This window comes from Phycodurus eques, unplaced genomic scaffold, assembly GCF_024500275.1.
Source record: "Phycodurus eques isolate BA_2022a unplaced genomic scaffold, UOR_Pequ_1.1 contig_251, whole genome shotgun sequence".
Taxonomy (NCBI): Eukaryota; Metazoa; Chordata; class Actinopteri; order Syngnathiformes; family Syngnathidae; genus Phycodurus; species Phycodurus eques.
Window position 1 is genome coordinate 32,951 of NW_026904248.1, and position 24,161 is coordinate 57,111.

The window sequence follows — 24,161 nt, forward strand, 5'->3', positions numbered from 1 at the left end:
TGACTTCTTATTGTGTGTGTACTTCTAAGGTGATGTCCAAAGGTGCAATCATGCAGCACGGTCATCTCCAAGTGGCTGTTCGCCTGGGTACAGGTAATCTAATTTGACAGTCACTTTTTTTTCTTTTTCCTACCTGCTTGGATTGTTACTGGGTATGCTGGATTCTTCGCACATTCTAACGATGTGGTAGTTTAATCAATGACTCTCAATCCGGGGTGGCCAAACATTTTTTTCACCGAGGGCCACCTGGAAACTATTAAGACTTCCAAAAGCAATCCATCAACCAATTATGTATTGTTTTTACATACATTCTAGATAGTTTGAAACATCACAGCATTCTGCTGAAGGTGACAAGGTGAATAGTTGAGTATTTTTCAGGATTTTGGGGTGGCTCGCAACATTGAACCATAACAAGAGCAATCTGTAGGCTGAATTTTTCAAAGCAGTTACTTAAGGATCATTAATGTGAAACGTACACAAATAGGACCTAGACACAGAGCAGAAAATAGAGCAAATGATCTGAAACATAATTATCCTTTCTTAACCATTATTAAGAGTAATTTTGTTACTATTATTTTAGTTGTAAATAGTTCATAGATTTGCTTGGTTTTAGTCTAGTGGTTGATGTTGTTTACTTACCAGTCATCTGATTTCCTTGGGCTCTATTTTCGTGACCGGCATAAATCCAGTCGGGCGGGCGCCATAAATCTAGACAGAGGCAGGTTAGACTGGGTTTTCGCAATTTTGCAGATGTGTCCAAGTTGACGTATTTAAAAAAAAGGGTCGGTCTGCACCGTTGTGGGAGTCAACACAGTTGACTTCATTCCACTTAAATATGGCGCACTCACAGCCTTGCCTGGAGACATCACCGTGCCGAAGAGAACGCAGCGATCCGTGCGTGAGTGGAGTGTTGTCACTGCTCTTGGCGGGTGCGGCAACAGAGAACCTGACCGGGGACCCTTTAAATTAAATCTACATACTGAGCTGATAAATGCCGACAACTTAAATATGTTCGTGGACCCCCAAACGTTTGCATGTCCCCCCCTCCTCATAGCTGTGTGCCGGACAGTGGAATGATTTAAAAAATATATAATAATCATGATAATGATAATAATTAACAATAATTATAATGATGCGTTCAATGAATTGATTTCTACAATGATTCAGAGGGTTTGATGCCCGCTGTTTACATATTTATGAATGGAATACATCTGACATCCACCACACATGTCCGCGGACCTAAGAATCTTTCTGCTTCTGCCTCAACCAAATTCAACAAAATCGCGTTTCACCAGCGGTCTACATGGCGCCAAAAATTAGATGTGGCCCCAGCCGACGTTAGTTGAGATCCACTTTCTACCACTAAATTGCCACATGTGCCTGGCGCATGTCAAAGGACACATCCTCGTTGCGCGAGCTTTGCGCAGACCGGTCTGCCAAATTGGCAAATGGGCACAGAGAGTCTTGGAATTGCACGAAAATAAAGATACGCCACTTTTTGTGCTGCATCGCAGATGCGCCAACTCTGTAAATGGAGACTATTATGTGAAAACCATTAAGAGTAACCCTTTTTTATTGCTTGAAACATTTTAGTTACATTCTCCAACATTTCCCATTTTGTTCTTACGTCTGTCAGTGAACAAAGGAGAGTTGTCCATATCCCTCCATGAAGTAATCAACCTGGCGCCGTTTGCACAGGTTGTAGTTTACACTGTGTTGCCTGGTGGCGAGGCTGTGGCAGACAGCCAGGATTTCCCCATCCAGCTCTGTCTCAAGAACAAGGTTGTACCTGGTGTTATTTTTAAATACACAAAAAACAAATGATAAATACTTGAGTTTGAATGGAATTAAGATCTTTTGAAAACTGGATTTATCGCCACTGACCCACTGTTGTCCTCTGTACAGGTTTCTCTTAAGTTCTCGTCCCTCCAAGAGCTTCCATCAGAGAAGACCACATTGAAACTCCAGGCTCAGCCAGGCTCTTTGTGCTCTGTGAGAGCCATTGACCAAAGCATCCTACTGCTGAAGTCAGAGAGGGAACTCACTGTTGACTATGTAAGATCCCTTCAACTTCATACCAAGACACGTCTCACCCCCTGTATATACATTCATTTCTACAACACTGACTTTATTGATGGTGACACAGCAATCAAGTCACTTCACATCAGGAAGGTTCAGGGCTCAAATCTGTTGGCTTGGGCCTTTCTATATGGAATTTACATGCGTCCCTCCGCCTGTGGGGGTTCTGGTTCGACACGCCGGCTTGGTCCCACTGTCTAAAATCATGTACACCCATACTATGTATCGATGCGCAGCGACGTAAGATTACTGGCTAGATTACTAGAAGGCACGCTTAGTTACTGTCGTCCTTACTGTTTTTCATTTGCTTGTTTTATATTTATAGTATGATGATTTTTTTTTCATCCAAATTACTGTATAATTACTGCATCATTACTGTAATTTACTGCATTTACAACTATTGTGTTGATGATAGACTATGGCACATTCTGACTTGCTTACAAATTCGGGTTACATTGTGAGAATGGAACTCTGTCGTAAACCAAGGCGCCCCCTGTATCTTATTTTCACTGAAGACAAGAAGACTAATTTTTAAAAAGCTAATTTTCCCTCACTGTGGTTAAGAGAAGAAACAAAATCACTGGCCACATTACTGTAGAAGCCTTTTGGATTAGAGATGAAATGTCTTCTTCAACCAAGTCCAGTTGTCAGCAGTTCATCTTTGGCAGATATACAAATTTTTTAAACAAATCTATTTCCAGACAAAACAGCATTCCCACATGCTGTAACGTGCTATGTAATCATGAAATGTAAAAATATTTTTCATTTATATCTCAAAGACAATTTTCTCTAGTCTTTTACACACAGTAAAGTATACACGGTATATTTGAATCCAAAAAGCTAGTTTATTTTTAGCCTTGTTGCGTGTCTTTCAACGTAATACTGTAAATATCTGACCGCCAATAAAGCTATTTAAAAAAAACAACTTGTCGGCGGTGTGGGACAGACAACACGTAATGCGTTGATCAGACAACAAGACAAAAGTTGGTCTTTCACGATTGCACTTGCACATGTCAGACTACTGCAATAAAATTATTGCATTCCGTCTTTTACGATCACGGGGCTTTATCTTGTCAACTCAAACGTGATAGTAGACACTTGTTACCATGGCGACAACATTGCGAAGCGTGTATTATAAGAACAAAATGGGGAAAAACGTGTGGTGGTGGTCACCGGTGCTCGGGAGAGGACGTTCATTTAAGGCTTGCTTTAGGTATGTTCACGTACTTTTAATACGATACGGCTCGCAAGCAGACAACAAAACATTTTGTAGACTAGCAAGCTAGTGCTAGCACTCACGGTTGTACGTAAACATGCCTTTGTTCTGTCGACTCAAGCTCTAAAGTTTTGGTGTGTGTGAAGTAACTGAATTACAATAAAGTAATTTAATTACAGTAAGTTAGCAACCATTATTTCTGTCACATTGTAATGTTGGTTTGACCTGACTGATTAGAATACATGATCTGACGAGAGAATACTTTGAAGATACTCAGTATACAGTACATAATTATATTCAGGAAATGAACAAGTCATTTAAATAGACACATTGCTCCATCTTGTGATCGGTTCGGTTATCGTTTTTTTAAACTCGCTGATCGGTGATCGGCCCCAAAAATCCTGATCGTGTAAAGACTAGTAAATATTATGCCAAGAAAAAATATTTTGACATATTGTCTATTCAGCAATACAGTACCATATCTTATTACATACAGTATAATACAGCCAGTCACAAGGACTCAAGCCACGTATGACAAAACTTTGCATTTCTCTGCTTAATGCGGTGGCTGTCTTCCCCCAAATTTTCAAAGTATTCAGTTTATCTTCAGAAATATGTTTGTTTGCCTTTCACTAACAAAGCACAAAGCTCTCTTTTAAAAATGGGATACAAGCTGTCAGGATGTTTTGTGCGCAAAACCACGGCGACGACCTGCCAGTTTGTCGTCCTCCTCCCTAATCAAGTGGCCAACTGGCCACCACTTACAGATGCAAACAGCTGGCCACTTGAAATTACCACGAAGGAGGAGGGGGGAAAAAAACAAGACAATGTTTTGCAAATGTAGTTTTCTTTGCTTAAAATGTTAGTAAAATGTCAATGCTTGTTTAGTCTTCAAGTATTGACATGGATAAATTTGCTTGAATAAAATCACGATGGGTGAAATTTAACCATGTTTTGAGTTATCTTGTGAAGAATGCAGATATTTTGCATTGAGATATCAGTCTTTAAAACCAGATGTCCTTGGCATAAATCCCATTCTACAACTACAAATCTAACTTTAATTTTTAAAGTTTGGTGAGAGTTTTAATAGTATTGTGTTTAACTCTGTGTAGGTGTACAGTCAGCTCCCTCTGCAGAAGCTGGCAGGATACCCGTATGAGATTGAAGACTACGAGCCATATCCCTGCCTTCCTGAGCCAATCCGAGAGCCTCAACCTGAGCTGTTGGTGGCTCCAGAACCGCGGAGGAGCAAGCAGTCATTTTACTTTGGACCAACCAATCAGAAGAATGATGTCTACAACGTCTTTAAAGTAAGACTTGACCATCAAGTAGGCTACATTAAGTACTGACATTGACCTGCTTTTAACATTAGGGCATGTGCCTATCTCGCATGGAATTACTGTATAGTACAGGGCCCGTGGGCCACATGCGGCCTGCTCGCATTCTGTCCAGTCCACTGGCATGCATTAGTTTACAGGCAGATCTAACACAATCAACGCGGCCGATGCGGTTCTGCATCCCAGCAATGAGCCACCTGCTCAAAGCGGGGTCTATGTACAGTATATTTTCAAAGATTCAAGAAATTTTATTGTCATACCAACACACATTTACACGCTATGGCACAACAATTTGATTGGGGATGACCACTTCACCACCCGAGCCATTTTAAGATATTAAGTTAATATGACACATCAGGTTACCATATTGGTGTGACCCTCTACAAGATCCAGTTTCTCCCTTGGCACCCTGGGAATATGAAATGCCCACGGTGCCAACTGTGACACACCAGATTCATTGGTTTATCGATAAGGGATTTTGTTAAACAAAGATGTTTTGAAAAAATTAACATTTTGAACTTTGGAGAATGTGCATTTGTGTTCCAACGCGACCGTTCCCCAGGGCACAAAATAAGGTGCATCAAGGCAAGCTTCGATGAGATTAATTTTTTTGTGACTTGACAAATGTTTCTCTCTTTTCCAGGAAATCGGAGTCAAGCTTGTGACAAATTCTGATGTGAAGAAACCCTATGACTGCCGACGACGTAAATTAGAGTATTACTTTGATGGTATGTTTGCGACAAGCAAGGCATCCGAAGCCGACAATGTATTGTTTTCATTGAATTGTATTCTTCTGAAGAGCTGGAAATACTCTGCTTTGCTGGGAAAGGGCACAGAGTTTCATTCCTTCCACTGTGGAAATACAGCACACCGAAGAGTCACTGCCGGTGCATGTAACATAGCACCTCAGTACGCCAAAGCGCATCGTACCCCCTGCAGAAAACGGGGAATTGCTGTATTTGTATTTACTACTGATATTGTTCTCTATTTATTCAAATGTAGTGACAATGACTGTGATCTGACAGCTGATCAATGTGGAGTCCTAATAAAGGTACATTTTTCTCTCTTATTAGCAAATTTTCCGGTTGCCATGGCTTTCAATGAGATGCGAGGCTCTGGTCGCGGTGAGAAAAATATGGAGGAGAAGAAGGAGACCATTAGAACATCCTTCCCGGAGACGTGGATCTGGGACCTAGTTTCTGTTGGGTAAACACAAAAACTTGATTTCATTTAATCAAGTTTCTCTGTGTCACCGTATAATTTCTTGACTTTTCTAGCCATATTGTTCGAGCTCAAAGCTTTCTGTTTATTTGTCTCTTTTGTGTGCGCGTGAATAGAGGCAATGGTTTAGTGAATGTGGAGAAGACGGTCCCAGACACCATCACCAAGTGGGCTGCTGGAGCTTTCTGTGTCTCCTCTGTGGGCTTCGGTGTGGCGCCCACCACTGCGCTGACGGTCTTCCAGCCCTTCTTCGTCAGTCTTACGCTGCCCTACTCTGTCATCCGTGGGGAAGTGTTTACTCTAAAAGCCACCGTCTTCAACTATCTCTCCAAATGCATCATGGTAAACATCAATGAGTTAGCGTTGGAATTAAAATTGACACGAATGTAAAAATTCTTCCACATTTTTTTGCTGTTTTTCTGGTGGTGTTCATGTTATGGCACCACATATAACTGTTGGAATTATAACTTGCTTTTTCCACCCACATGCAAGGCGCAACCAGATCCCTGAACTAATTGATTTATTCGACTGTAATTGTTTGCTTACAGATACTGTCTGTGTGTGTGTCTGCAGGTGAAAGTTATGCTCGCTCAGTCTGAGATGTATAACTTCAGGAACTGCGACGGCTGCCAGTACAGTGTGTGTCTATGCGGTGATGAGAGCAGAACCTTCACTTGGATTGTCACTCCAACTGCCCTTGGTAATAATGACTACATCACTTTAAATGATTTTGGCTTCCACATCTCATTTTGAATCATGTGATTTTTCAGTAAATTATTCATTATGTCATGGTATTAGAACTTACAGGTTGTTATTCAATTCGATCTTGACTCTGAATATTTTGTTATTTGATTTTAACTGATTTGAACATAATGAAAGCACTCATCATATTTTAAATACACTCGATATCTGAACTGAAAACGAGCAAGGATATGAAAAGACGAAGCGGGTACGATCTGTGAGACAGAATATCAAGAAGTTGTAGATAGTTTCCAAACTATAATTGAGGTAAAGTACATGAGTGGAGGCAGCATGCGGTGAGGCTAGTCTGGTTTACTTGGATATTGATATTGTTCAAGTTATAAGTAGTCATCACAATCATTTAGAGCAGCTGTTCGCAAACATTTTCCACCATGTACCACCTCAAAGAATACCGAGTGCTCCAAGTACCACCATAGACGTAAAAGTATTATAGGAGCAAAAAAAAGGTACTTAAGTCCACCACTATTTTGGATAATTTGAAAAAAAAAACATGCAATATGACATATTATATTGCAAATGTTTCTCCATGAGTTGAGCCATAAAAAAAATTAAAATAAAAAATACAAATGGATGATTGTCATTTATACACTATGAATAGTATGTTACCGTGTGTACCGAGGGAAAACTATACTAACAGAGTACACGGAACCATTACAAAAATGTGTCTCAAACTGAAAGGGAGAAAGGGAATGACAATGTGAAACAAAACTGGATGGATTATGGTACAAACGTTGTATTTGGAGCACAAGCTGGCCGGAAAGCGGAGGAGTTTTAATTGCTTCCATCAAGCGGCGATGAGGACGAGGCGCTGCTGAATGTCAAATCGTGCTGCTCCATCTCCTCTTCGAGGCATGCTGACAATCATTTGTACTAACACGTCAGGTAGCATCTTTGATGAAACACTTGGAAACCTTTTCCTCGGGGTCTGATCTGTACTTGGCCTCAGTGAGAACAATTTTGGGCTGTGAAAGACAAGGAGGGGGTGGGAGATAAAGAGGTATTGGGAGAGTGTGCATTATAAGGAAACAAATGGGGTTTTTAATGACGGTGAATAAGACAGAAATCTGGGAGAGAAAACAAGATTCAGAGGTGGTGGGCAGGATAAACCCTAAAAATAAATTGGACTGGAAAGCCGTTCATGGTAAATTTGTTGAAGGCTGGACTGAAGATGCATGCCTTAACATGACCACTGAATAAGACTGTTTGTTTGCACAAAGGCAAGGTCGACCTGAAGGTGAGCGCCGAGGCCCTGAAGACCAACTTGCTGTGTGGCAATGAGGTGGCTTCTGTCCCTGACGTGGGCCGTATTGACACCGTGGTCCGCAGCCTGCTGGTGGAGGTTAGTACCTCTCAGACACAACGTACTGTATATTGTCATTTCAAAGCGCAACATATTATAGCATTGTCATAGACTACACTGTCGTACAAATTTCTTACCCAATAAAAAACAGTTTCAACAGACATGGAACACAAACAGCTGACATTACATACGTGATTGATGATAAATGTCAGGAAACACCATTGAAATAAAATAATAATAATAAACAAAATAAAACATGACAGAGAATGACTGCCCAAACTGGAGCCCAAAACATTTTTTATTCCTTTCAGCAGCATGGCCTCTCTTCAATGCAATCCGCTTAAAAATAATTACATTCATAATAATTGAATTGAACACAGATGATCTCCAATTATTAAGGAGCACAAAGGATATATCAGCCTCTCGATGAACTACGTCTAATTTGAATAGTGTCTCTGTAATGCATTCCAGTTTAACATTTTCTACGTTGGTCTCCCATCTAGGCTGAAGGAACGCCTCAGTCAGTGAGTCACAACGCGCTCCTCTGTCCTGCAGGTGAGCTTTCCCATGTACAAGTTGTTTAGAAAATCTCAGACACAATTTTTGGGGTTTGAATTCAACTCATTGACATTTTGCAGCTCCTTGTTTTACACACACGAGAGTTTGACAAATTAATATTCATTGTCATTTTGTCACGAAATAGCAGCTTGGTTTGTCTCTATTGTTTGTGTGCGACCTAATTGCTACAGTTTTTTATATTAACTTGTAACTTTGGTTGTAATTGATAGTTATTAAATCATTTCTTCCCATTAAATTATCAGGATAATCCTCACATTGATGAAAAAAGATGAGTTCCATTTGGTGATAATAAATGAAAGATCCTTAAAGATCCAATTAAACTTGCTCCGACGCTCTTATCGCAGTCTATTCTCATCAGATATGAACACAATTTGCTCTTTGTGTGCAGGATCACAAGCTGGAATGACAAACCACAAATGCAAGTCGCGCAATTGGCTGCAGTTTGAATTTAACATGGAAAAACCCATTTAACACGGTCTTATCAGATGAGGTTGTAATTTTTCATCTTGTCCCGTTTGGATCGAGATGAAATTTTAATGCTTCATGAAACTTTACCTCCGTCCCAGATCTTAAGATTGTAGCAGTTCTTGTTTAAATTCATTATTATTCTTTACAATAGTAACTTAAAGCAGTTTAATTCTTGCTGTACATTATTTGTTGCTTGTATTACACCACAACACAAAGAAACAGAACAACAACATTAAAGTAGTATTTTGAAAATGTAAGTCTTGGTGTGAGTTCTCCCATTAGAGGTGGAAACCTTTTTGGCCATATGAGATTAAATTGTTGTTATTTATTACTAAAGCACAAGTGGCCAGTATTTGTTCAAAGGTAAGTGATGATACTCACTCACTCGTTTTCTCTTTGTTTTGTTTCCAGAGGGACCAGTGGAAAAGAAAATCTCTCTTGTGTTGCCAGAGATGTTTGTTGCTGGATCTGCCAGAGCATCTGTCTCTGTACTGGGTAAAAATACCTGTTGTTATGCTCTCAGACAGCATTTTCATAAAGGTCCTCCACATAGAACCCTCCCTCATGAGATTTTTTTACTGAAGGTGACCTGATGGGCCGAGCCATTAAGAACCTGGACCAACTCCTGGCAATGCCATATGGCTGTGGAGAGCAGAACATGTTGAAGTTTGCTCCCAACATCTTCATTCTCAACTACCTGAAAAGCACAGGTCAACTGACTGCTGAGATTCTGGACAAAGCGACGCGCTTCCTTGAGAGCGGTGAGTCATCATTCCCACCTTTTACAGAAGGGTTCACAAAACAAGACTATCCAAAACAGATCAACATATGGTACAGTAAAAGGCAAGGTCATTTTCATCATCAAAACAGCTTGAAAAGTAAGCTATGCTCAGTAGGTAGTTTAAATCGACCCGAAAATGAATGTGTAAATATTTGTTTGCTACTTGTTAACATGACCTTGAATGCATGTGGCGTTTATTTAGGTGCAAGTTTTATTTAACTTTTTTTTTTTTTTACTTTATTTAGGTGGAATTTTTATTTCACATTAATGTGCAATATAGTTTGACTGAATGCTTTTTTAATTACAGTGTTTCCTATAATTAAGTGCACTGTTAATGTTCAAACTGTATGTCATGTCACAATGGCTTACAATAATAGTCTCGTCACCTCTGTCTCGTTTTTGATGAACACCTGGGTCTACTATGCGACTGTATTTTATTTGTGGTATGATAGTGGTACTTTTTGGAGCTCAGTATTATTTTTTTTAGGTGGGTGGAACTTGTAAAACGTTTTGAGAACTTCTACATTATGGACATACAATTTTAGTCATTTTTAAAAACTTTCAGCCATAATTATAAACCTCGAGGAGAGATGGCATTTTGTGCAAGTGAAACACAATGAGACCATATTTCCTGCAGCGTGTGTTCACAATCGGGAATATGACGTGCATTTGTCTATATGTGTGTTCCAGGATACCAAAGGGAGCTCATCTACAAGCATGACGATGGCTCCTACAGTGCCTTTGGGAAAAGCGATGAATCTGGCAACACCTGGTGAGTAGAAAAGCAGAGGGGCTAATCAGTGATGGTGCTTTGTAGCAATTTAAAAGGATTGGCATTTTGAAAGAAAAATCAAACATGGCTCAGTTGTGGAAACAGTGTTGAGTATCGAGCATCTTGAAAGTTGAAAAGATCAATACAAATGAAAGCCCATTTACCATTGAAAATAGAAATAATCCTTTCCAGCGTCCATCTGTCGCCTTCTTAAAACCTTAAACTGTTGAGCAATTGGACAGTGTAAACAGGCATACAAGTATAAAAAGACAATAACAGTTGAAAAATAAAAAATAAATAACCATTATTCATACAAAATACAATGTAAATTAATTTTTTTCAAAAAAAAAAAAACAGATCTCAATCCAGTTTTTATTTATTTTTGTTTATTTACACATTTATTTACAATTTAAAATTACAACATACACTCAAAATCCCACAATATGGTGAATTAGGCGCGATATGAAAATGAAAAGAAATCCGCAATGCACTGAATCTGCAATAGATGAGCCGCCATTTCGCGAGGGAACACTGTATTTAACCTTAATACACAAAAGTTAAGCACTACGAACAGTAAAAAGAAAAAATAATTATACTTGGCTCACTGTTAACTTAGATGACTGGTAGTATACTGAATATGCAGAGGGATATTAGTCTTTCTGACATGACTCGCCTTCCAAGCAGTTAAGATCTTCATCCGTTAGGGTTTTAAATTTGCCATATTGCCTTAGCAGCCACGACTGACGTGTGCTCCATTTCCCGTTCTATGGTCATCACAGTTTTTCTGTTTGCCATCACTTGTACGCTGATGTGGTTGTATCACTAAAAGGAAAAAAAAAAAGAAAAAAAAAGATCAATACACCTGTGGAGTCAATCCTTTTGAATGCTCACTAAACTGAAGTATCGCGAGACCTATAAATGTCTCACGTGAAGTCATAAGTGACGGCATTTTCACCCCTGAGGTTTTGTGCACCTTAATTGTTTTATTACAGTTCTACTTTTGAGGTTCCACTGTACTGGATATGAAGGGTTTTGTACACCACACAAATTAAGGGCAGTTATTGAATGTCTCAGTGAAATGTTTGTTGACCTGTTTTTAAATATGAAGTGCTAAGAGATTACTGGTATTACATTGTGACTGTTTGAAAGATTTTTTTTTAATTCATCTGGCATTGTTTCACTTTTTACTGTCACAAAAATATTTATAGTGTATTTGAGCCTCTCGCCGTATGTCACCTTGATGGTGATCTGAAAAGACCAAAAATACCAGAATAAATGATGTAACACACAATACAGTGCAGTTGCATCAGATGTCATAGAACATTTTTCAGTACTTAGCACTTTATTGTACAGTGACTTTATTAAGCTTAAAGTTCACACTTAATTTGATGTGAGACTAAAAATGGCACCCATGAGGCAAGCGTACACATCTCTGTTTTTGGCACCAGAAAACATCCTAGCCATTGACTACACGAGGAAGCTGCCAGAAAATGTTCATATTTCCTTTAAATGGGCTTAAAGCACATCGCTCAAGTGTCCAATCACATTAATATTTGCAACAAAAGATTAGACGAAACAGCTTGAATGTGTTGTTTTCTTGAAGTAATGTAGGACTGTAATGAGGGCAAAACAAATTTGTTCACACTTATCACATCAGGCAGCTTTACAAGAGTTGGGGGTGTTATGTGAACAAATAATAATAAAAATAATAACAATAGCTTATAGCGCCTTTCAAGGGACCCAAAGATGCTTGAACCTTAAAGTAACAGGAAGGAATATTTCTTGCTTTGTGGCCTCCCTCAACAATTCTTAGACTCGGGACCTGATTTGCTAAAAATTTGCAAATGCCCAAGGTGATCTACTAACTGCTGCAGAGTTGATTTTGCACTTTGCTGGAGGAGTATATTCAAATAGACTAATTTAGCACTTGCAATGTCATTCATCAAACCTGAGGTGAATTGTGCTGGCTGATTTTGCATCTTTAAATAACGCATCTGAAAGGCAGGTGCAAAGCAGTACCAGGCAAAATGAGAGGCAGCATGGAGGACTTTTCCGCTCCAGTAAATATTTTTGAAATGCCAACAAAAACTCTTGTGACATTTTGTCTATTTAGCAATGCCATTTTGGAGCTTCTGAGTAATTTCAGAGCTGACCTGGCTTGACCGTCACAAGAAGGAGTCATGCCATAACACAACTTGAAACTCTGCATTTCCATGCGTTGTGGGTCATTTCAGTGAGTTGGTGCTGGCCTGTCCCAGAGCAGTTTTGCAGGCGTGCTGTCGCAAGTTTTAAATGTAACGTTAAAGCTGGATGGGTACATGTACATCCAAGTGTACCCAGTGAAGGAACCTGTGTTTTAAAATCTCCTATAACTCCCGTGGTTCCAAGCGTGCTCGTTTTCGTGAAAGACCTTCGTTCACAACAATGTATAAAAACCAACCAATTTATTCCTGACAGAGGAGTCTATACATTTGCAGAGCTCTGGGTTCGTAACTACCCTATCTTATCCTTAGCAGATAAAGTAGTCAAACTAAAACTATCTGATTCTACCCCAGACTTATACAAATGTTTCAAATGGGCCAGTATGGAGTTCCTTTCTTCCTTAACATCTGTCTCCAAATACTCCCCGATGGGGGGCCTTCCTGCAATATACTCCTACCCCCTATACCTACTCAATACACATCCTCGCTTACCTTCCAAACTAGTTATCCCATGAAACTCTATATTATATTCTATTACATATAGAATTACATATTGGAATATAAAGTATTCTATATTCCATTCAATTCCCCAAGTTGATCTTCTGATAATCAGAAGATCAACAACCCCTACACCTGCAGCCCATTTCACGACAACACTCAACAAAACCTAATTTAAACACAGCAAATTGAGAAAAAAAAACTTGTGAAGGGGACACAAAGGCGTCGATCAAGGCAGCGAGCGCACTCATTGTCTCCCCGTCCCCCTTCAGCGGCAGCTGCAGATCTTGGCAGTGGGGGTTCTTCTCTTCAAAGGCCTTGAGAGCAAACCTCAGGACAAGTCTCCTGAGAAAATGAATAAACACCCCACACACCAGTCACTCTCCCAGGTGAAATCCGCCATATGGTTAATCTCCTGCTAAGAGAGAGGCTTGATCACGTCGGGGTCACCATTTGAAGGAACCTGTGTTTTAAAATCTCCTATAACTCCCGTGGTTCCAAGCGTGCTCGTTTTCGTGAAAGAACTTCGTTCACAACAATGTATAAAATCTGTCTCCAAATACCCCCCCGATGGGGGGCTTTCCTGCAATATACTCCTACCACCTATACCTACTCAATACACATCCTCGCTTACCTTCCAAACTAGTTATCCCATGAAACTCTAAATTCTATTACATAGAGAATTACATATTAGAATATAAATTATTCTATATTCCCTTCACCAGGGAGAGTTAAATCAAACAAAGGGTGGGTTTTATGCGGTTGCCGGTTCCCCCAAAGTTAGTAAAACGATTAATTTATTCTCTGTATCTCAGTAATATGTCACTAATATCTTTCACTACAAACTCCACTTTACATTACGATTGCGGTGCTCTCTCAAATTTGTAATGGTAATAACACCACCAATCAAGTATGCAATAGAAATGTATGCATTGAACAAAAACGTCCTCGTCACAGCCTAAATGAATGTAATCTTAAACCGAGCACTCTGGAGGAATAGGGGAGTGTTTCACTTTATAAGAGGGATTGTGTCAACACAGTTAATATTGACACGACTACAAATCCTGTTCATTTCTGGCTGCATTCATAACAGTATTGCAGTGGGATCCTGGAGTGTCACAACATTCATTCATTCAGCTTCTGTACCGCTTATCCTCACATTGTTAGGATATTTCATTGATTTCGTACAATATTTTAGTTCGCACTCAAAGCATTGCTGCCCCTCTGTCTGATTCAGCTGAACTCTTTTGGAGCCCAAAGGCTTCATATCACACACAAGGTCGTTATATAATTGTTATATGGCTGGGTTCATTTCGGGGTTACCGCCACAGGCACACTGTGCTTTGATTTGTTTTCAAAAGTGTGTATGTGTGTGTGCGTGTGTCTGTCTCTCTCTAGGCTGACCGCCTTTGTGATGAAGTCATTTGGGGGGGCGAGGCCTTACATCTTTGTAGATCCCAAGCACGTTATGGATGCCAAGAAATGGTTGTACTCGAAGCAGGGGCGTGATGGCTGCATCAGATCTGTGGGGAAACTCTTCCACAATGGCATGAAGGTAATGATGTCAGTGTGGCCATTGACATGCTTGCACTGCTGTCCCTGTATGTTCGTTCAGTGTTTTACAAAGCAATACAAATGCATATTTTACTATCCCATCAGGGAGGAGTGAGCGACGACGTGTCCCTGACGGCTTACATTCGTTGCCGCCCTGTTAGAACTGGACTCCGACACTAAAGTGAGTCAAACGTCGCTCCCCTTTTGTATCCAACACTTGGAACCCAACCTCTTGTGATGTCATGTTTTGTTTGATTTTCATTTTAAATGGGTTAATACGTGCATATTTTTGTATTAATCCCACCTTGCCTGCTTGGTTTGTACTTTAACTGTTCGCTGTTGATGCTCTCCAAACCATGATTCTCAAAAGATCCTCTTCAAACTTTATACAGTATATCTGACACAAGATGCTTGAAGTAGTCGGGGTCAAATGTCATAACAGGACTTGCTTCTTGTTAGCACTCATTGCAACTCGGGATGGGCATTTGACCAAATTTCACTATGGGGAAAAGTTAATGACAGCGTTTTAGTTTTTGTATTTATTTATTCAACAGCACCTCTCTTGGTTGCATTCAAGTATTGCTAAGTTACATTTTTATGAATTCTTTTTCCATAAACAATTCCCAGGTGTCTTAATATGTCGGTGGCATGGTATTGTCAAAATACACCTGGGATCACAAATTACAGTGCATTTAACATTGTCTTTAACAATCTGGTTGAAATCACTCTATAATAGATTACAACACAGTCGAAAAATGGGTGTTAAGTATGAAAGGCGAAGAACAAGAGCCTGCTTTGAGTGACCTCCATGACAAGCAAAGGAGCGGCAGATCATCTTCAGCGGTTAATCCTTGGCGAAGTGCTCGGCTCTGGTTCTTTGCCTTTGATCCTGGACACCCACTTTTTGACTGTGCTGCAGCCTATTACAGCTTCCCCATAGACATTTTGCAACCTTTTGAAAATGTTTGGTGGTGGTTCTCGTTCCAAAGCAAGAAATTCCATCAAGTTCTCTGCTTCTGATTGGCATCCAACAATAATATCATTTCCAAAGCACAGCAAGAGGACAGGCTTATACAATGGAACATGGCATGTTTAGGCATCTGGAAGTTGCACCCAGGGATGAACCAAGCTTGTGCAAGTCCGCAATTCTCTTCCAGATATCTTGGGCGTTTATTTTGTTTTTTTTTAACTTTCTCATGATATCACACAAAGAAGCAGTGGGTTTTAGGTGTGCCTCGTTAAAATACATCCACAGATATGGCTCTAATTAACTCAGATGTTGTCAATAAACCTATCAGAAGCTTCCAAAGAAATAACATCATCGTCTGGCTTTTCCCAAATTGTTTATAAAGGCCTCGTAATGTTACTGTATATAAATTTCGGACTAAGAGAAAAGTAATGAAAAATTCCCCCAAAAAAAATCATTCTCATTTTTCTGGCATTTAGCGAATAGAAATAATTTTGGTAATCCTAATTGACCAAAACAGGTTTAGTCTGATTTTATGCCAGAAAGTTGAAAAAAAAAAGCATGGCCAGTATTTACTGTGTAGGCGGTGTCACCAGTCACATTATGAGTTCACTCTTGAGACTACTCAATCCCTCATATCTTTGTGTGTGTTTTATGACAGGATCCTGTGATCCAGAGGTGTTTGGGCTGTCTGAAAGAGGCAGCCGGCCAAATGGACAATTTGTACACCACAGCGCTGATGGCCTACACCTTCACTCTGGCTAGGGACGAGGCGATGAGGCTCAAGCTTGTCAGCTACCTGCACCAGCAGTCCAGTACAATGGGTACATCATCATGTTACACACATGACGCAATGTTGGATTCCTTTCAAATCTCCTTTCATTTTTGTTGAATGGAAACAGCTCCAAGTGTGTACACTGCAGTTATACTCCACTCTTAATTTATAAACACAATGATAAAGAGGAATTAGATCTGACAGTATCAATCAAAACTGACCTTTATAATATCACAATGTTTGATACAGCTCTTGTACAGTATATCTCATTAGATTGTGCAAGTCGGTGTACAGTATGTGTCTGTTCAAATGGTACATAGGCCTGTAGGAGATGGGATTCATTGTGGTCGCCGTGACCCAAGCATTTGTCTAAAAATTAGGTAACCAAAGATAATATATAGCTGACATGATAATACAGTGCAGTTTTACATCACTGTTAATTAAAGGCATAGTGAACTTAAATTGTTCATCAAAATTGAGGATTATTACCGGTATTTTTTTTTAAGCGTAATTGTTGCACTCGTTCTGTTGTTCTTAGTTGTCCCTGTTTTTTGGGGGAAGAAAACACAGTTACAGTGTACCCTGAATTCCACATTCCCTGTACCAGTGTTTCCAAATGTTTATTGGGCCATCACTATACTTATATATACTTACATATATAAATATACGAATGATGTATTCTGTATGTATACACACTAAATATGTACCTTCTGGAATCTAGTGGAAGAACATTTCATTTTTCGGCCTGTCGCTATACGTCGCAGGCTTAAATAGATGACCAAAGATGCATTATTTGAAGGGGAAAAAATATTTTTAGACCAATTAAGTAAAATTGTATCATTTCTAGCAGCACACTTGATCCCTGCCCTATACTGTACTTTTTATTGCTCTCAGCCTCAGTACTTAATGGTTACCAAAGAGCTCAATGTCATGTTTCCCAGTCCTTTCTGTGATACATTTTGATTGCTAATATTCTTGCGAAGGGGGAACCCGCCACTGGGAGCGAACGGGGGCCTCTATGAAAGGACTGGATTCTCTGGAGGTGGAGATCACTTCCTATGTGCTGCTGGCACTGCTCTCCGGCCCTGCCCTGCCAAATTTTGGTCTGGGCTACAGCTCTGGCATTGTGCGCTGGCTCACACAGCAGCAAAATCCTTACGGTGGTTTTTCTTCAACACAGGTAGGCAAAATTGTGAGAAGTTTCTACCATACTCTGCAGACTTAATGACTCTATACTCATATGCTCCTTAGGACACCGTGGTGGCACTCCAAGCGCTGGCTAAATACGGTGCCGCCACCTATAGCGTTGGAGGCAGGACTGTCGTGATGGTGACGTCATTAGGAGGTCTGAACAAGCAGTTCATAGTTGACCAGAGAAATCGGCTCCTGTACCAGGAGGAGAAGCTGAGCGAAGTCCCCGGAGAGTACACGATCAAAGCAGAGGGACAGAGCTGTGTTCTGGCACAGGTGCGATCTTAGCTGGCAGCTTAGCAGTTTTTAACTAGGCTAATGCTAATGCATGCTAATAATTGTCAGTTACTTTGCTTCGACAATTGTATCCTAGCAGGTTTATTCATTGGTAGCTGGAAATGAAATGGTATGAACATTTCACGTCACGATTACCATGACCAAAATTATCATCGCCATATTGCTCAAAGAAATGTCTGCAAGTCAATCACATGTGAAAGCCCGATTGACCTTTTTGACTGCAACACCCAAAGTGAATTTGCACAAAATTGACAGTACTTGAAATGACTCAACTAGACCGTGATATATTTAATAGTGGTTGGACTGAGAAAACATAAATCATTTAAGGCATGGGTGTCGAACTCAAATTCAATTTGGGACAAAATTTAAAATTGGGACAAAGTCTTGGGCCAAACTCAATATTTATTGAATATTGACTGTGATTGTGCATGTTATCCCGTTTTGCTTAAACACTGAATCTGGAATAAGCAAACTTTAATATTATAAACACAAGAACTCTAATTTGTAAAAGAAGACATTAGTGGTATTTGTTTCTTATTTTGATTCATAAAATAAATGGTTTTGTTTCTATCTGTAGCTTTTCGAGGAAATTGTTTTTCAAAGGCTAACAACAAAACAACTCCCAACAAATATCGTACTTCAATGAAAATCCAACCTTTCAACTATGAATAGTCCCTGCCATGGAGTAGAAAAAGTGTGGAAAGAAAACATTCTTTCAAATATGTTCTATTCTTTCGTTACAGCCACATTGACTTTGCACACAAGACAAACAAGTCAGTCCTTTACTTGCGTGAACAGATAATCGCCTCCCACCTGGCTTGAAAGCTCCTGTTTTCCATGTTTTGGCCATTTTGGTGGTGGGGAGGTGTAAATTTGACAGAGAAGCCTCGGTAGCACTGGGGGGCGCTTGCTGGTCTCGACTGACGCACCAACACGCGAGCAAAGCATTCTAGGATTTGTCGTATTAGCGGTGCATGCGCTATATACCGACAGGCCAGCTCGAATACATATTTGGGCCAAATAGAATTACATATGGCCCGCGGGCCCGAGTTTGTCACGTATAAGGAATTTAATTTTATAACATTTAATCAGATCAAATATTTTACATGATTTCAATTGAAATTGAATTTGGTCTATGTAAAATCCAATAAAATATCAATCAAAATATTGTATTTCCCACCACAGCACAAACAGATGAGTGCCATTTATAACAAAGTGCACTTATAGGAATGATTTCAAGCTGATTGACTCGGGGGAGCAATATATTCATTCACTAGGCTCGAAGTCCGAAATTCAAGTTGGCAATATTCAAGCTTTTGTCATCTTATCCAGGCCTGAGCTGGCTCCCAAATCCGAGCTTTGTTTTCTACTCAAGGGAGATAATTCTTAGTTTCTTCCACATTGCAGGAATAAGTGGACACAGACTCTGGTTATGACTGTTCAACATTCTGGCATCAAAAATATAGCATTCAAAAACAACAGCAGCTTAATAAAATGGTCGGTACCCAAAAAGGTTCTGCTTGGGAATGTACTTGTACCTTTTTGGGTAGAAGTATGCGTATCCCTGGGTCAAATAATTAGCCCATTAGGGTTATGTAGTGAAGATTGTACATTGAGGGACATAATTTGACTCCTCCTACATCCCTGTTTTTGATTGTCTCATTTAACATCCTGCAATTGTGAGATGAAAGTGAGGTTTAAGAGCACATGTTGGTCCTTCCTGTCCCCTCACAGATTTCCATGCATTACAACATCCCCCCTCCTCCAGACTTTTCCGCCTTCGAAATCTCCGCTAATACCATCTCCAAGTGCAACCCCCCCAGGCCACAGATCGTCCTCTTTGTCCATGTCAGGTCAGTGTGTGCGCATATCTGTCTTTGCCTCGACAGTCATTGACCAGCTTGTCAAATAAACGTGATTTGCATGCATAAAATGACCTCCAAAGCATGTTGAGCCTAATTGTTTTATCCCGTCTCATATGATACAGTATAATATAATCATTTAATACTGTACAGTACTGTAAAAAGTCGTTTTTTTCACAGCCGTGAGGTGTTGGAAAGCTTGAAAGTGTGATTTTGTTTTGGCTCCAAAATGCTGCTGCTATCAGGCCATCTAAATTGAAAGTTTTGTTCTTGTTTTTCCCTCAGTGCAAGAACAAAACAAGGAAATGCTTTGTTTCGTTGTATCTTTATTCACTGTTTTTATTTTAGCCCCTTCATGTATTATGAATGAATACATATTTTGATAGCCAAACCAAATGAATTCCTAAACAATCCATAACTCTTTTTGTCCATAATCTGCAAGAGATGAGAGAGAGAAACCATTTGTGTTGTGTTTGCAGGTACCAGGGCATGAGAGAGGAGACGAACATGGTCATCATTAACATCAAACTCCTGTCCGGACACATTTTGGATAAAAGCTCTCTGGAGTCGGTGGGTTCATTTGTTCTTCTGCACTCACATATTTGTGTCACCTGTTGTCATTGGAACGACGCTGATGGCAGTTTACTGTGTGATGTTCTAGTTAAAGAAAAACCGCTCAGTGAAGCGCGTTGACCTGGATGAAGGTTATATCAACATCTACTTGGACGAGGTAGGAACAATTTGATTATTATTTTTTAAATCTATACTCTATAAAATGCGGAGTTGGACTTTACAAATGAAAAAGTGCTTCTTTAGCTGTTGTCATTTTTGGTTGTATTAGTTTCAACACAACCAGTTCAGGGTGTACCCCGCCTCCTGCCCGATGACAGCTGGGATAGGCTCCAGCACGCCCGCGAGGAGAAGCGGCTCAGAAAGTGCATGCATGCATGCATAGTTTCAATACTACTACTCACAAGATGTTAGCGGGGCTTTCGGATTAAAATTAATTAAAATTGCAGGATGATCGAAAATGCACAACCCTTCACAGGAAAACTCCATTTGACCTCATCAAAACTTTTGAATGCACATGTCCAACTGGACAAAGAGTTAGCTGGATGGCAAAATTAACAACAGGTATTTGAACCATGAAAATTTCCAATGATGTCCGTTTCTACGACCACCTGCTGATGACACTCTGTGACACTCAAAAAGCTTAGTGGCCACTTCACTCTGAGAAAAATCCAGTTTGAAGCCTTGCAGTGGCGAGTACTGTTGATCAATTGTTACGCGTCATCTTGGTCTCATGATGTCGAAATTTGAACAGCATGATGAAGAGTACTGTTGAAATACTAATTTTAATTGAACCAGGACGTGAAAAATATTCATGGAACACTCACTGTTGTTAATTTTGCGCTTTATTTGAAGACTTATGGCTCCATTTTCATTGACTGTGCATCTGGAGCGAAGCACAAAAACGGGTGGCTCCTGATTTTCGTGCAAATACAAGGCTCGCTGTGCGTCTTTGCCAATTTGGCAGACCAGTCTGCGCCAAGTTCGGCATTCCGGTGCAGTGAGGTTTCGTTTTGGAGATGCGCCCCGGTGGAGTGACAATTTGGTGGCACGAAGTTGGTCTAAACTTACACCTGGTAAGACCGCGTATAAATCTAGGCGCAGCTAGTCTAACGCAATTTTGGTGCATTTGATCAGGGCACAGGCAGACAGTTTCTGAGGTCTGTGCACATCCGTGGTGGATGTCAGATGTATTCCATTCTTAAATATGAGAACAGTGATGCTCAAACCCTCTGAATCATTGTAAAAAACAATTCATTGAACACATTATTATTACAGTGGACACCCGCAAATTTCGCAGGTTGGGTGTCCGCAAGATTCCCCTTTTCAGTGATTTTTTTTCAAGATTTACGGTTTCTTTTCTTTTTCAATTTTTCTTTTTTTCTGAAGGGGGTGGGGGGGCAACCACATTTTTTCATGGAAAACGCTGAGAGGAACCACTTTGATGGGCTGTGAATGAAGTTGGCTGTAAACTCACCCACAGTGGCGCAGCCCGCCCCACTCTAGGATCTGCTAGGTTGCGCTGGTCTACCAAATTACTAACACTGGTCTAACCCGCCCCTGGCGTACAGTTACGCCACCCGTAACGTCAGATTTGAAAATAGAGCCCAAAAACTGTTTCCTTCAATTTACTGTGTACTGCTAAGATGCCACACTATTCGTTTGGAGGATGCGGTTATAACCATCCCACCTACACACCTTGCAGTAGAAACTCATACCCGATCAGAGATGCTGTGTCATGGCGAGTTGAACTGTGTCCACATGGTCGAAATGTGGCTTCAGTGGTGTGTGGTTTGTGTTTTCAGCTGAAGAAAGGTAAGACGATGGTTTACAGCGTCACACTGGAGGAAGACGTGCCTGTCAGGAACCTGAAAGCAGCTGTGGTCAAAGTGTACGACTACTACCAGACAAGTAAGATCCTCTTATGATCGCCCCGTCTTTCATGTCTGTCGTTTCTGTTATAACACTGGCTTGTATATGGTTTAAAATTGTGCTTGTTTTTACTCTGCTGCTACCAACCAGTGACTTTATCTTTGCAGAAAAAAGAAAGTGAACATCCTTGTATCCAAAAGTTTAACATACAATTATTTGTATCTTATTTGCAGGTGATGTGGCCGTGACAGAGTACACATCCCCCTGTGCAGAAAGTAAGTCACATTGATTTAGTTTTATGCTTGGTTTAGTGGAAATTAAAACCCTGAAGTCTAATAGTAATTTGACACAATTTGAGGAAAATGCATGACCTCAGTTCAGAATAAGCTCTGATTATGTAGTGTGCTTTTTATTTGGCTTTTTGCAACGCTTGTCCCACCCAAAAACGTGTGTGTCTATATTTGTGTGTATGTGTTTATTATATCTATACACACACTCACACACACACACACACACACAGTTGTACACTGGGAGTGAAAAACCTCCAGCTTTACCATAAACCATACACTTCAAGTTGGACAGTGGTTAACATTGTTACTTTACGTATTATTTTTGTATGTGTTCTGACTACATCAATATCAAGTATTTAGCATTTTTATGACAGTTATATTAAAACAATCTGGAGTTATTCAAGGTTTTATGGTGACAGTTAAACGGATTATCAGATCATTTGTATTGTTTCCTATAGGAAATAGTTTCAAAAGTCCAACAAATTGGAAGTCGACGAGTGCCCTGGAAAAAAAATTTGACCTCAAGAGATTTCACTCTATTTCAAAATTTAATTTCAATCAACTCAAATAGTAATGCTAGTTTAAAGGGGGATCCTTTTGGTTAGGGTTATGCAATACATACTGGGAGATCATATATAGTCATTTAAATGTGTTTGCTTTGCAGGTGTCAACAAGATTTAAATGAACATAGAGGAGACTACTCAGATTCTCATCTGGAAGACTAGATGTTCATCAAAGATATATGTGACTTTTTTTTCCATTGGTGTCTTGATTTTAAGGGAATCCCTGTGATTGCAAATGATGTTCTTTTCCTTTTTCTGTGTTCCTTTCTTTTAAAAAAATATTGTTGCCTCACCTCAACACTGGAAATGTGTTAACACTTTTTATACACTGAACCCAAGAAAATCAGACTGTGTTGTGTAACAGTTTTAATAGGATTGACAAATCCATGTTTTTAACTCAAAGTGGAGGATAATGCAAGGTACGAATAACTGAATGGTGCTGTACCATTTTATAAGTAGATACAATTCATCACTACAGTACCATACAATTTGAAATGTAACAGTCATGTAATAAAATTGAAAAAAGCAAAAAAAAAAAGTGTCAGTGTTTCATTTCAAGTCTACTTCCATCTAGGCACCTTCTTCTATACACTATATTTTTATATATTTTTTCAATACAGATTACATCAGTACATCATATATCGACAGACAGGATTTAACAGCGTGTCAGTTCGTCAAATTTGGTTTCCACACAGGAAGAGTAAAGGCGAGGAAGACATAAGGTTTTCAGACAATTTATAAGAGGTATACGTCACTATCTGAGGCTCAACAACCTTCAATTAACATGACCACCCTACTCAGCTTGAAGCAGTTCCATGTCCTCCTCTGCTTGCTACAAACTGGTACATTCATGACAGACCTGTCGACTGGCAAATTCATGGTCAACACAAGACACCAACATCAAGCCACTCTCGTGTAGTACGCTCAGAATCACAGTGGGAATTTACAGAAGCAGTAATGTTACAATGCATCGTGCTGCTGCGTGGGAGATGACTGACATAGCTCA

General features: G+C 39.9%; 1 pseudogene; it reads left to right on the forward strand.

Moving 5' to 3' along the window:
* Positions 1-23,676, forward strand: part of LOC133398675 (alpha-2-macroglobulin-like protein 1) — a 31,169-nt pseudogene extending 7,493 nt beyond the window's left edge.
* The last annotated feature ends 485 nt before the right edge of the window (positions 23,677-24,161 follow it).